The following is a 12,677-nucleotide window of genomic DNA, read 5'->3' as shown; positions in this document are numbered from 1 at the left end:
TGTCTGTTACTGAGTGGATGATGAAAAAGGCTTGCTATTGCTAAACCTATTTCTTCCACCATTATTAAAGCCTTGTTGAGGCTTTTGTTGATCCTTCCATGAGAAATTTGGATGATTTCTTCATGAGGGATTATAAGTGTTTCCATAGGGTTCACCCATGTAATTCACCTCTGCTATTGCAGGGTTCTCAGGATCATAAGCTTCTTCTTCATATGATGCCTCTTTAGTACTGTTGGATGATTCCTTCAATCCATTCAGACTCTGAGAGATCATATTGACTTGCTGAGTCAATATTTTGTTCTGAGCCAATATGGCATTCAGAGTATCAATTTCAAGAACTCCCTTCCTCATAGGCATCCCATTATTCACAGGATTCCTTTCAGAAGTGTACATGAACTGGTTATTTGCAACCATGTCAATGAGTTCTTGAGCTTCTGCAGGAATTTTCTTTAGGTGAATGGATCCACCTGCAAAATGGTCTAGTGACATCTTTGATAGCTCAGACAGACCATCATAGAATATATCCAAGATGGTCCATTCTGAAAGCATGTCAGAAGGACACTTTTTGGTCTGCTCCTTGTATCTCTCCCAAGCTTCATAGAGGGATTCACTTTCTTTCTGTTTGAAGGTTTGAATATCCACTCTAAGCTTGCTAAGATTTTGAGGAGGAAAGAACTTGGCTAAGAAAGCCGTGACCAGCTTATCCCAAGAGTTCAGGCTATCTTTAGGTTGAGAGTCCAACCATACTCTAGCTTTGTCTCTTACAGCAAACGGGAAAAGCATAAGCCTGTAGACCTCGGGATCAATCCCATTGGTCTTAACAGTATCACAGATCTGCAAGAATTCAGTTAAGAACTGAAAAGGATCTTTAGATGGAAATCCATAAAACTTGCAGTTTTGTTGCATCAGAGAAACTAATTAAGGTTTAAGCTCAAAGTTGTTTGCTCCAATGGCAGGAATTGAGATGCTTCTTCCATGTAAATTGGAATTTGGTGCAGTAAAGTCACCAAGCATCTTCCTTGCATTGTTATTATTTTTGGCCATGTTTTCTTCTTTTTCGAAAATTTCTGTCAGATTTTCTCCAAAGAGTTGTGCTTTGGCTTCCCTTAGCTTCCTCTTCAGAGTCCTTTCAGGTTCAGGATCAACTTCAACAAGAATGTTCTTATCCTTGTTCCTGCTCATATGAAAAAGAAGAAAATAGAAAAGAAAATATGAAATCCTCTATGTCACAGTATAGAGATTCCTTATGCAAGTATAAGAAGAGAAGAATGTAAGAAGGAGAAGAGAGATGAGAAGAATTCGAAAATTTAAATAAATAAAATAAAAATATTTTAAAATTAAAGTTAAAATTTGAAAATTAAAATTGAAATCAAATTAAATTAAAAATTAAAACAATTAGTTAAATAAAAAAAGGAATTTTGAAAAAGAGGGAAGAGATTTTCGAAAATTAGAGAGAGAATTAGTTAGGTAGTTTTGAAAAAGATATGATTGAAACAAAAAGATAAGATTGATTGAAAAAGATTTGAAAATTAATTTTGAAAAGATAAGAAGTTAGAGAAGATTTTGAAATTGATTTTGAAAAAGATGTGATTGAAACTTATTTTGATAAAAAAGATTTGAAAAAGAAATTTAAAAAGATTTGATTTGAAAATTAAAGTTGATTACTTGACTAACAAGAAACTAAAAGATATGATTTTAAAATTTAAAGATTGAACATTTCTTAATAGGCAAGTAACAACTTAATATTTTTGAATCAATCACATTAATTGTTAGTATTAAATTCGAAAATATGAAATAGAAATAAGAAAAAGATTTTTGAAAATCAATTTGAAATTTTCGAAAATTATGAAAGAAAAATGAAAAAGATTTGATTTTTGAAAAAGATTTGAAAAAGATAGGATTTTTAAATAGAAAATTTGATTTGACTCATAAGAAACAACTAGATTTTAAAAATTTTTTGAAAAAGTCAACTCAAATTTTCGAATTTTATGAGTGAAAAAGGGAAAGATATTTTTTTTTTTTGAATTTTTAATGATGAAAGAGAAAAAAGGAAAAGATATCTTTTTGATGTTTTTCTCTTTTTTTTTTTTCATTAAACAGCAGGAATGAAACAAAGCATGAAGAATTAAGATCAAAACCAAAAATGCATGCAAAAACACTATGAATGTCAAGATGAACACCAAGAACACTTTGAATGTCAAGATGAACACCAAGAACTTATTTTTGAAAGATTTTCAAGAAAAGAAAACATGCAAGACACCAAACTTAAAAATTTTTATTCTTTAGACATTAATAATTTAAGAATGCATATGAAAAACAAGGAAAGACACAAAACAAGAAAATATGAAGATTAAACAAGAAGACTGGCCAAGAACAACTTGAAGATCATGAAGAATGCAATGCATGAAATTTTTTAAAATAATTTTTTTAGAAAATTAAAAAGATGTAATTGACACCAAAACTTAAAACTTGACTCTAGACTCAAACAAGAAACACAAAATATTTTTGGTTTTATGATTTTATTAAATTTTTTCGATTTTTCGAAAATTAATTGGGAAAAACGAAAAAAGAAGAAATTATTTTTTTTGTATTTTTCGAAAATAAAAGAGTAAAAATAAAAAGGTTAAAATTAAAATAAAATTACCTAATCTGAGCAACAAGATGAACCGTCAGTTGTCCAAACTCGAACAATCCCCGGCAACAGCGCCAAAAACTTGGTGCACGAAATTGTGATCATCAATGGCGCCAACAACTTGGTACACACAATTGTAATCTCAACTATTTATCACAACTTCGCACAACTAACCAGCAAGTGCACTGGGTCGTCCAAGTAATAAACCTTACGTGAGTAAGGGTTGATCCCACGGAGATTGTCGGCCTGAAGCAAGCTATGGTCACCTTGTAAATCTCAGTCAGGCGGATTCAGATAGTTATGGAGATTTGATAATTAAAACATAATTGAAATATAAACTAGGATAGAGGTACTTATGTAATTCTTTGGTGAGAATTTCAGACAAGCGTATAGAGATGCCTTTCGTTCCTCTTGAACCTCTGCTTTCCTGCTGTCTTCATCCAATCATTCCTACTCCTTTCCATGGCAAGCTTTATGTAGGTATCACCGTTGTCAATGGCTACATCCCATCCTCTCTGTAAAAAAGGTCCAATGCGCTGTCACTGCATGGCTAATCATCTGTCGGTTCTCGATCATACTGGAATAGGATTTACTATCCTTTTGCGTCTATCACTACGCTCAGCACTCGCGAGTTTGAAGCTCGTCACAACCATCCCTTCCCAGATCCTACTCGAAATACCACAGACAAGGTTTAGACTTTCCGGATCTCAAGAATGGCCATCCATGGGTTCTAACTTATACCACGAAGATTCTAATATCTCGGACTCGGTCCTCTGTATTAGATATCTAAGAGATACTCATTCTAGCTTGTTTGCATGTAGAACGGAAGTGTTTGTCAGGCACGCGTTCATGGGTGAGAATGATAATGAGCGTCACATAATCATCACATTCATCATGTTCTTGGGTGCGAATGGATATCTTAGAGAAGGAATAAGCTTGAATTGAATAGAAAAACAGTAGTACTTTGTATTAATTCATGAGGAACAGCAGAGCTCCACACCTTAATCTATGGAGTGTAGAAACTCTACCGTTGAAAATACATAAGTGATAAGGTCCAGGTATGGCTGAACGGCCAGCCCCCAAATGTGATCTAAAGATCAAAAGATGTTCCAAAGATGATCCAAAGATGTAAATACAATAGTAAAAAGTCCTATTTATACTAAACTAGTTACTAGAGTTTACAGAAATGAGTAAATGATGCAGAAATCCACTTCCAGGACCCACTTGGTGTGTGCTTGGGCTGAGCATTGAGCTTTACACGTGTAGAGGCTTCTTTTGGAGTTGAACGCTAGTTTGTAACCTGTTTCTGGCGTTTAACTCCACTTTGCAACCTGTTTCTGGCGTTTAACTCCAGAATGCAGCATGGAACTGGAGTCGAACGCCAGTTTGCATCGTCTATACTCGGGCAAAGTATGAACTACTATATATTGCTGGAAAGTCCTGGATGTCTACTTTCCAACGCAATTGAGAGCGCGCCATTTGGAGTTCTGTAGCTCCAGAAAATCCACTTTGAGTGCAGGGAGGTGATACACGGAAAACTTGTCTCTCAACAAATCTCCCTTTCGGCAAGTATACCGAATTGTCGTCAAGTAAAACTCACAATAGAGTGAGGTCGAATCCCACAGAGATTAACGGATTAAGCAATCAATGGTTAATTGATTATCCTAGTTAGACGAATCATAATGGAGTGATAAGTAACAAGGAAATGTAAATGGCAGAAAAATAAAGAAAGCAATAGAGTGCAGAGAAGTAAAATGACAATAAAAGTAAATGTAAGAACTAAAAATAAAATGAACATTGGGATCAAGAGATATTGCAATCCTCCGGATCAAGTTCATTTTCATCTCTTCCTCAATCAATGCACTCATTGATCTCCTTGGTAATCTTAATTGATTGAATTACAATTTCTTGCAATTCAATCTCTCAAATCTTGATCAATAGCCAATTCCTTGGTCAATTGCTCATGAGAAGAGATGAAGTGTGGTCACTGATTATACCACATGCATTTCCCAAACCAGGTATTGAGAGGATTATAGTCACATATCCATCCAAACCCAATTTGGTCCAGCATGAGAAAGCATTTCTAGCTTGATCTCTTCATTCCTCTTTCAAGGTTCAAAAGAGATCCAAGTCTGAATAGCTCCTTTTCCAAGATAACTATCCAATTGGATGAAGATCGAAAGCTTTCAAGTAAAATCAAGAGAAAAGAAAGAAGAAGAAGAATAAGAACTACACTTAATCCATTGAATCACAATAGAGCTCTCTAACCCAATGTAAAGAGTTAGTTGATCATTGCTCTACAAAAATAGAAAAGAAAGAAAGTGCAGAAAAATAAAGATGAAGATAAAAACTAAAATTGAAAATTCAACATTCATAAATGAAAATTACAACTAAAAGAAGAGAAGGAAAAGTGTGTGAGGGGAGGGAGTCCGAAGACCCCTCTCTAATCCCTCCTTCCAGAATTCCCAGCCTTGTCTAGCCTAAGATCATTTCAATGTAAAAACTAAGGCCTTTATATAGGCTCTCCTAAATTACAAAATGAAAGCAAATTACAATTAAATGAAAATTCCTATTCTAGATGCTTCTTGTGGCCTTGATTGGTTAACAATTTTGGGCTTGCTTGCTTGAGCTTTGAAATGGGCTTGAGAGAGAAGTGAGTCAAGTTGAGGTCTAGGTGCTAAAGTTAGTGCCAAAGTTAGCCAAACTAATGCTACAAGTGTGGCGTTAGTGCTAAAGTTATTGTGGCTAACGTTGCACTTGCTGCCCAGTTGGTGTTTTTGGGGCTTAAAAGATGCCTCTTGTTTGTGCTCCAATTTCATGCCCACTATAGAGTATTATATATCGTTGGAAAGCTCTGAATGTCAGCTTTCTAATGCAACTAGAATCACCTCAATTGGACCTCTGTAACTCAAGTTATGCTCCTTTGAAGTGGACATGGTCGCTGGCATATATGCCAACGTTACTGGAAATGTTGATTGCCAATAACGCTAGCGATTTTCATGTTTCTGAAGCTCAAACTTAGTGTCCACCCCAAACTATTATATATTGTTGGAAAGCCCTGGATGTCTACTTTCCAATGCTCTTGGAAGTGCATCATTTGGAGCTCTACAACTCGAGTTATACGTCTTGGAATGTGAAGAGGTCAGTTGGCCAAAATACAGGCTGATACCATGTTCATCATTGCACTTTCGGGGCAGGTTTTCTCCCTCAAATTTAGTGTCAAACTTGTAGTGCCATATATGCTTGGAAAGCTCTGGAATCCTACTTTCCAATGCCACTAGAATCACCTCATTTGGAGTTTTGTGGCTCAAGTTATTCTTGTTTGAAGAAGGCATGGTCAAGCTGCCAAGTGGAACTTTTGCCCACGTTAACTACCACGTTAACTAAGTTAACGTGGGAGTTAACGTGGCTCTTTGTGGTTGGTGTTGGCAACGTTAGTGACAATGTTTGGTGTCACTAACATTGTCGACAACTTCTTCTTCTTCACGTTAACTTCCACGTTAACTAGGTTAACGTGGGAGTTAACGTGGCTTCTTAGGGATATGTGGTTGCTTCTAACGTTAGTGACAATGTTGGGTGTCACTAACGTTGTCGACCACTCTTGCCTCTTCATGTTAGCTTCCACGTTAACCAAGTTAACGTGGGAGTTAACGTAGCATTGTGCACTTAGGCCAACGTTAGTGACAATGTTGAATGTCACTAACGTTTGCTTCCTTTCCCCCTTTTAACGTTAGAGGCCACGTTAACTAAGTTAACGTGGACTCTAACGTGGCCACTTGTGAGCATTGGCCAACGTTAGTGATAATGTTAAGTGTCACTAACGTTGGCTCCATTTCCTTTCTTCAAAGTTAATGCCACTAACTTTTCTCACTAACGTTGTGGCTTTCCTTCCTTCCACGTTAGTGCCCACGTTAGTGTAACTAACGTAGCCACTAACGTGGCTCTTCTCTTCTTCTTTTGGCCTGAAATCAATCAAACAAAGTGCATCAAAGTCTTGCTCTTAATCATGGATCATGCATCATCCAATTTATCATATAATTCATGTAAAATCCTGATGAAATCATGTAAAATGCATAATGTATGCTTGAATCAAGATGTAAGTGAATATCCACCCAAAACTAGCTTATTTCCTAAGAAAATGCATGAAACTACCTTAAAAACAGTAAAAAAAAGGTCAGTGAAACTGGCCAAAATGCCCTGGCATCACAACACCAAACTTAAAGCTTGCTTGTCCCTAAGCAAGTACTGGAACAAGAGAATGATGAATGGAATGCCAAGGGAAATGAGTCATTCTTGTGGAAGTCATGTCCCTGGTTTTATGGTGGTTTCATGCATAGCAACTTAGGTTCATTCCTGGCTTTCAGACCTTTATCATGTCCTAGAATACTCATTGTGATTGCATCCCATGAGACTTTTATTCATTGATCCTTTTGTTGTCATTTCAGGGCTTATTTTTGTTCTTAAGCTAAGTGCTCTGTAAGGGGGCAACTCTTTAAAATAAGCTTTCAGCTAACACTCCCGAACCAGTTGGTTCAAGGTGCTAGGTGTTGAAGCACCCCTAGGGACTTACTCCCTCAAGTCTCTCCCCCATACATACACACCATAGGCACATAGTTTATTTATTTTCTTTTCTTGAGACTTTGGTGTCCAGCACCTCTTTGGGTTACTAAATGCTCTGTATTGAGGGTTACTCTTGATAGTGGACTTTCAGCTGATAATCCCGAGTTAGTTAACCCAAGTTACCAAGTGATAAGGCACCCCTAAGAGCTTATTCATCCAAGTAGATCCCTCACACAGGAGCACCACAGACACATGCTCAAGATTAAAAACCATTGGTGCCTAGCCTTATTGCTTGTTCTTTTTCTTTTATTCCTTAACTTTGATTGTTCTTTCCCTTTTTCTTATTAGGATCTTCTTATTTAGCTAGTCTCATGGGGTGTGTCTCAAGCATAGTAGTCATGACAGATAGTTGTCCTCCCACCTTATGGTTGAACCAACTTAGCTAACTTATGACCACACCATGAACTCATGAACTTACTCCATAGTATGAACTCTACTCTGGTCTTTTATAAAACACTCATTCTCTTTTCATTTGATTCAACAGGGACAAGCATACTAGTAAGCAAAGTAAGGATGCAGTAATGACATTCAGACTAGAAAACACAGCCTTAATCAATAAAAAGAATTGACATGCTTATTCACAAGGAGAAAGCACACATACATACAAAGAACATAGAAGAAAATCAAGCAAATTAAAATGCTGGAAATCAGTAAGAGGAGAAAGGAACTTTACCACCTTGTATTTTATCTTCATTGTTGTTGCCCTTCTCCTCCTATTCTTCCCCTTCCCTCACCAGACATAGAATGATTGCTTATACTCAAGCAACAATTAAAACAGTGATGACGGGGTTTATGATGGATCATGAATGTCTTAAAATGAAGTGTGAGTATGCATGTGTTTCAGCAAGCAAGATTATGGATCATAACAAAAGCACAAGAAGTAAAACAGAGACAATGTGATTGCATTAATGAGTGGTGTTGGCATGGTACTTTGCATGAAAGTTAAGTGGCAACACCAAACTTAGTGTGCCACTGTCAATTTAGAATGTTGCAAGTACCCAGTGAAGATTGAAATTCAAATTGTTGCATGGCAACACCAAACTTAGAGTGCAATCATATGCCAAATTATTGAAAGTAAACTAAGCAAAGCAAGAAAATGTTACCTACAGTTGGGTTGCCTCCCAACAAGCGCTCTTTTAATGTCATTAGCTTGACATGTTGTTCACAACTTTCTTCCTCTTCTTCCAGTTTGTTAAGAGGAATGACCTCAAGAGAAAAGAGGAGCCAGTTAATGCCCCTTGTTTTGAGTGCCTCTCTCTAGCAAGCCTTCTTCTGTTGTTAGCTTGAGTAAACTTGCTTGTTGGGGTGGGGGTGGGATGGATTTTGGTTGATCTTTTCTTCTTCATGAATATTGCCCTTCTTTTCTTGGTCACCATCCTTTTGTTAGTGTTCATGTTGATTGCCTTTACCACCTTGATTTCAAGATTTGGGTATTGTATGATGGGTGGAGCATCCTCTTTATCAAGAACTTCTTGAATTGGTGGTTCAATGAACTCACTCTCTATGCAACTCTCTGTTTCATTGGAGTGTGGGCTCCCTTGATTGACTTCCTCATTTGTTCTTGACCTTTGAATGAACTCCTCTGTTTCTGGAGAGAGTGAAGTGGTCTCTCTTTGTGATCTCAGCTCTTCAATGAATTGTTCTTCAGAATAGAGTTGTGCATTCTGTCTCAATTTTTCTTTATGGTCTCTTTCTGATATTTTCTCCTCTTCGATTGTTTTTATTCTTTCTTCAAGGAGGAGTTCTATCCTAGTGAGTCTCTCCTCTATTCTACTTTTTCTGCATTCTTCAATGATGAGTTCCATCCTAGCAAGTTTATCTAAAGGAGGTTGGGTAGGTTGTAATGGTTGGTCGGGATTGGCTTGTGAATGGAATTGGTTGTTTTGTGGTTGTGTGTTCTGAAAATGGTATGACTCTTGTGGGTAGTGGATTGAGTTTTGTGAATGGTAAAACGAATTGTATGAATTTGGGATAGACTTTTGTGCTGAGGCATACTCAAATGATGAAGAATTTAGGCATGTAAAACTTGGAGGTGAGGTTGTATAATTGAGAGGTGATGACTCTTGATGAATGGGGTATGAATGAGTGAAATCTCTTTGATTATGATCTTCCCAGCCACAACTTGAGTAGTGATCAATTTCACCAAGATATGGACCACTTTGTGGCTCTGGAAAGTCCCCCATTTCATGTTCTTGATACTCCCACCCACCATGAGCATGGTAAAGTGAATCATTCTGTGGTGGTGGAGAGTTTCCCATGAAATTTGATTGACTAAAATATGATGGATGCTCCTTTCTTTCCTGCAGAAAGCTCTATCTCAAACAATAATCACCAAAAGAAACTGGAATCTCCATTGTCACAGATGAGGAAATTTCCAGTGAGGTAATATCACAAACAGTTAGTGAGCAAAAGAAAATAAAGAAACAAAAGAAAACAAAGACAAAAGAAAAGTGTCTAATCTAGTAAATCAATCAACCGGTAGTTTTTTAATCACGATTAATCCCCGGCAACGGCGCCAAAAACTTGATGCACGAAAAACTTGTCTCTCAACAAATCTCCCTTTCAGCAAGTATACCGAATTGTCATCAAGTAAAACTCACAATAGAGTGAGGTCGAATCCCACAGAGATTAACGGATTAAGCAATCAATGGTTAATTGATTATCCTAGTTAGATGAATCATAATAGAGTGATAAGTAACAAGGAAATGTAAATGGCAGAAAAGTAAAGAAAGCAATAGAGTGCAGAGAAGTAAAATGACAAGAAAAGTAAATGTAAGAACTAAAAATAAAATGAACATTGGGATCAAGAGATATTGCAATCCTCTGGATCAAGTTCATTTTCATCTCTTCCTCAATCAATGCACTCATTGATCTCCTTGGCAATCTTAATTGATTGAATTACAATTTCTTGCAATTCAATCTCTCAAATCTTGATCAATATCCAATTCCTTGGTCAATTGCTCATGAGAAGAGATGAAGTGTGGTCACTGATTATACCACATGCATTTCCCAAACCAGGTATTGAGAGGATTATAGTCACATATCCATCCAAACCCAATTTGGTCCAAAATGAGAAAGCATTTCTAGCTTGATCTCTTCATTCCTCTTTCAAGGTTCAAAAGAGATCCAAGTCTGAATAGCTCCTTTTCCAAGATAACTATCCAATTGGATGAAGATCGAAAGCTTTCAAGTAAAACCAAGAGAAAAGAAAGAAGAAGAAGAATAAGAACTACACTTAATCCATTGAATCACAATAGAGCTCTCTAACCCAATGTAAAGAGTTAGTTGATCATTGCTCTACAAAAATAGAAAAGAAAGAAAGTGCAGAAAAATAAAGATGAAGATAAAAACTGAAATTGAAAATTTAACATTCATAAATGAAAATTACAACTAAAAGAAGAGAAGGAAAAGTGTGTGAGGGGAGGGAGTCCGAAGACCCCTCTCTAATCCCTCCTTCCAGAATTCCCAGCCTTGTCTAGCCTAAGATCATTTCAATGTAAAAACTAAGGCCTTTATATAGGCTCTCCTAAATTACAAAATGAAAGCAAATTACAATTAAATGAAAATTCCTATTCTAGATGCTTCTTGTGGCCTTGATTGGTTAACAATTGTGGGCTTGCTTGCTTGAGCTTTGAAGTGGACTTGAGAGAGAAGTGAGTCAAGTTGAGGTCTAGGTGCTAAAGTTAGTGCCAAAGTTAGCCAAACTAATGCTACAAGTGTGGCGTTAGTGCTAAAGTTATTGTGGCTAACGTTGCACTTGCTGCCCAGTTGGTGTTTTTGGGGCTTAAAAGATGCCTCTTGTTTGTGCTCCAATTTCATGCCCACTATAGAGTATTATATATCGTTGGAAAGCTCTGAATGTCAGCTTTCTAATGCAACTAGAATCACCTCAATTGGACCTCTGTAACTCAAGTTATGCTCCTTTGAAGTGGACATGGTCGCTGGCATATATGCCAACGTTACTGGAAATGTTGATTGCCAATAACGCCAGCGATTTTCATGTTTCTGAAGCTCAAACTTAGTCTCTACCCCATACTATTATATATTTTTGGAAAGCCCTGGATTTCTACTTTTCAATGCTCTTGGAAGCGCATCATTTGAAGCTCTACAACTCGAGTTATACTTCTTGGAAGGTGAAGAGGTCAGTTGGCCAAAATACAGGCTGATACCATGTTCATCATTGCACTTTCGGGGCAGGTTTTCTCCCTCAAATTTAGTGTCAACCATGTAGTGACATATATGCTTGGAAAGCTCTGGAATCCTACTTTCCAATGCCACTGGAATCACCTCATTTGGAGTTTTGTGGCTCAAGTTATTCTTGTTTGAAGAAGGCATGGTCAAGCTGCCAGGTGGAACTTTTGCCCACGTTAACTACCACGTTAACTAAGTTAACGTGGGAGTTAACGTGGCTCTTTGTGGTTTGTGTTGGCAACGTTAGTGACAATGTTTGGTGTCACTAACGTTGTCGACAACTTCTTCTTCTTCACGTTAACTTCCACGTTAACTAGGTTAACGTGGGAGTTAACGTGGCTTCTTAGGGATATGTGGTTGCTTCCAACGTTAGTGACAATGTTGGGTGTCACTAACGTTGTCGACCACTCTTGCCTCTTCACGTTAGCTTCCATGTTAACCAAGTTAACGTGGGAGTTAATGTGGCATTGTGCACTTAGGTCAACGTTAGTGACAATGTTGAATGTCACTAACGTTTGCTTCCTTTCCCCCTTTTAACGTTAGAGGCCACGTTAACTAAGTTAACGTGGACTCTAACATGGCCACTTGTGAGCATTGGCCAACGTTAGTGATAATGTTAAGTGTCACTAACGTTGGCTCCATTTCCTTTCTTCAAAGTTAATGCCACTAACCTTTCTCACTAACGTTGTGGCTTTCCTTCCTTCCACGTTAGTGCCCACGTTAGTGTAACTAACGTAGCCACTAACGTGGCTCTTCTCTTCTTCTTTTGGCCTGAAATCAATCAAACAAAGTGCATCAAAGTCTTGCTTTTAATCATGGATCATGCATCATCCAATTTATCATATAATTCATGCAAAATCCTGATGAAATCATGTAAAATGCACAATGTATGCTTGAATCAAGATGTAACTGAATATCCACCCAAAACTAGCTTATTTCCTAAGAAAATGCATGAAACTACCTTAAAAACAGTAAAGAAAAGGTCAGTGAAACTGGCCAAAATGCCCTGGCATCAGGAGGTCAGAATCCAACAGCATCTGCAGTCCTTCTTCAACCTCTGAATCTGATTTTTGCTTAGGTCCCTCAATTTCAGGCAGAAAATACCTGAAATCACAGAAAAATACACAAACTCATAGTAAAGTCCAGAAATGTGATTTTTATTTAAAAACTAATAAAAATATACTAAAAACTAACCAAATCATACTAAAAACTATGTAAAAACAATGCCAAAAAG

At 37.1% G+C, this 12,677-nt stretch overlaps 1 non-coding gene across 1 annotated transcript; it reads left to right on the top strand.

Annotated features, from left to right (window-relative positions):
* Positions 1-543: 543 nt before the first annotated feature.
* Positions 544-651, top strand: LOC112780218 (small nucleolar RNA R71). Its single transcript, XR_003191070.1, has one exon. It is a non-coding gene; the product is annotated as a small nucleolar RNA R71 (small nucleolar RNA).
* The last annotated feature ends 12,026 nt before the right edge of the window (positions 652-12,677 follow it).

Source organism: Arachis hypogaea, chromosome 19 (assembly GCF_003086295.3).
Source record: "Arachis hypogaea cultivar Tifrunner chromosome 19, arahy.Tifrunner.gnm2.J5K5, whole genome shotgun sequence".
Taxonomy (NCBI): Eukaryota; Viridiplantae; Streptophyta; class Magnoliopsida; order Fabales; family Fabaceae; genus Arachis; species Arachis hypogaea.
This window is presented reverse-complemented; position numbering and strand designations above follow the sequence as displayed.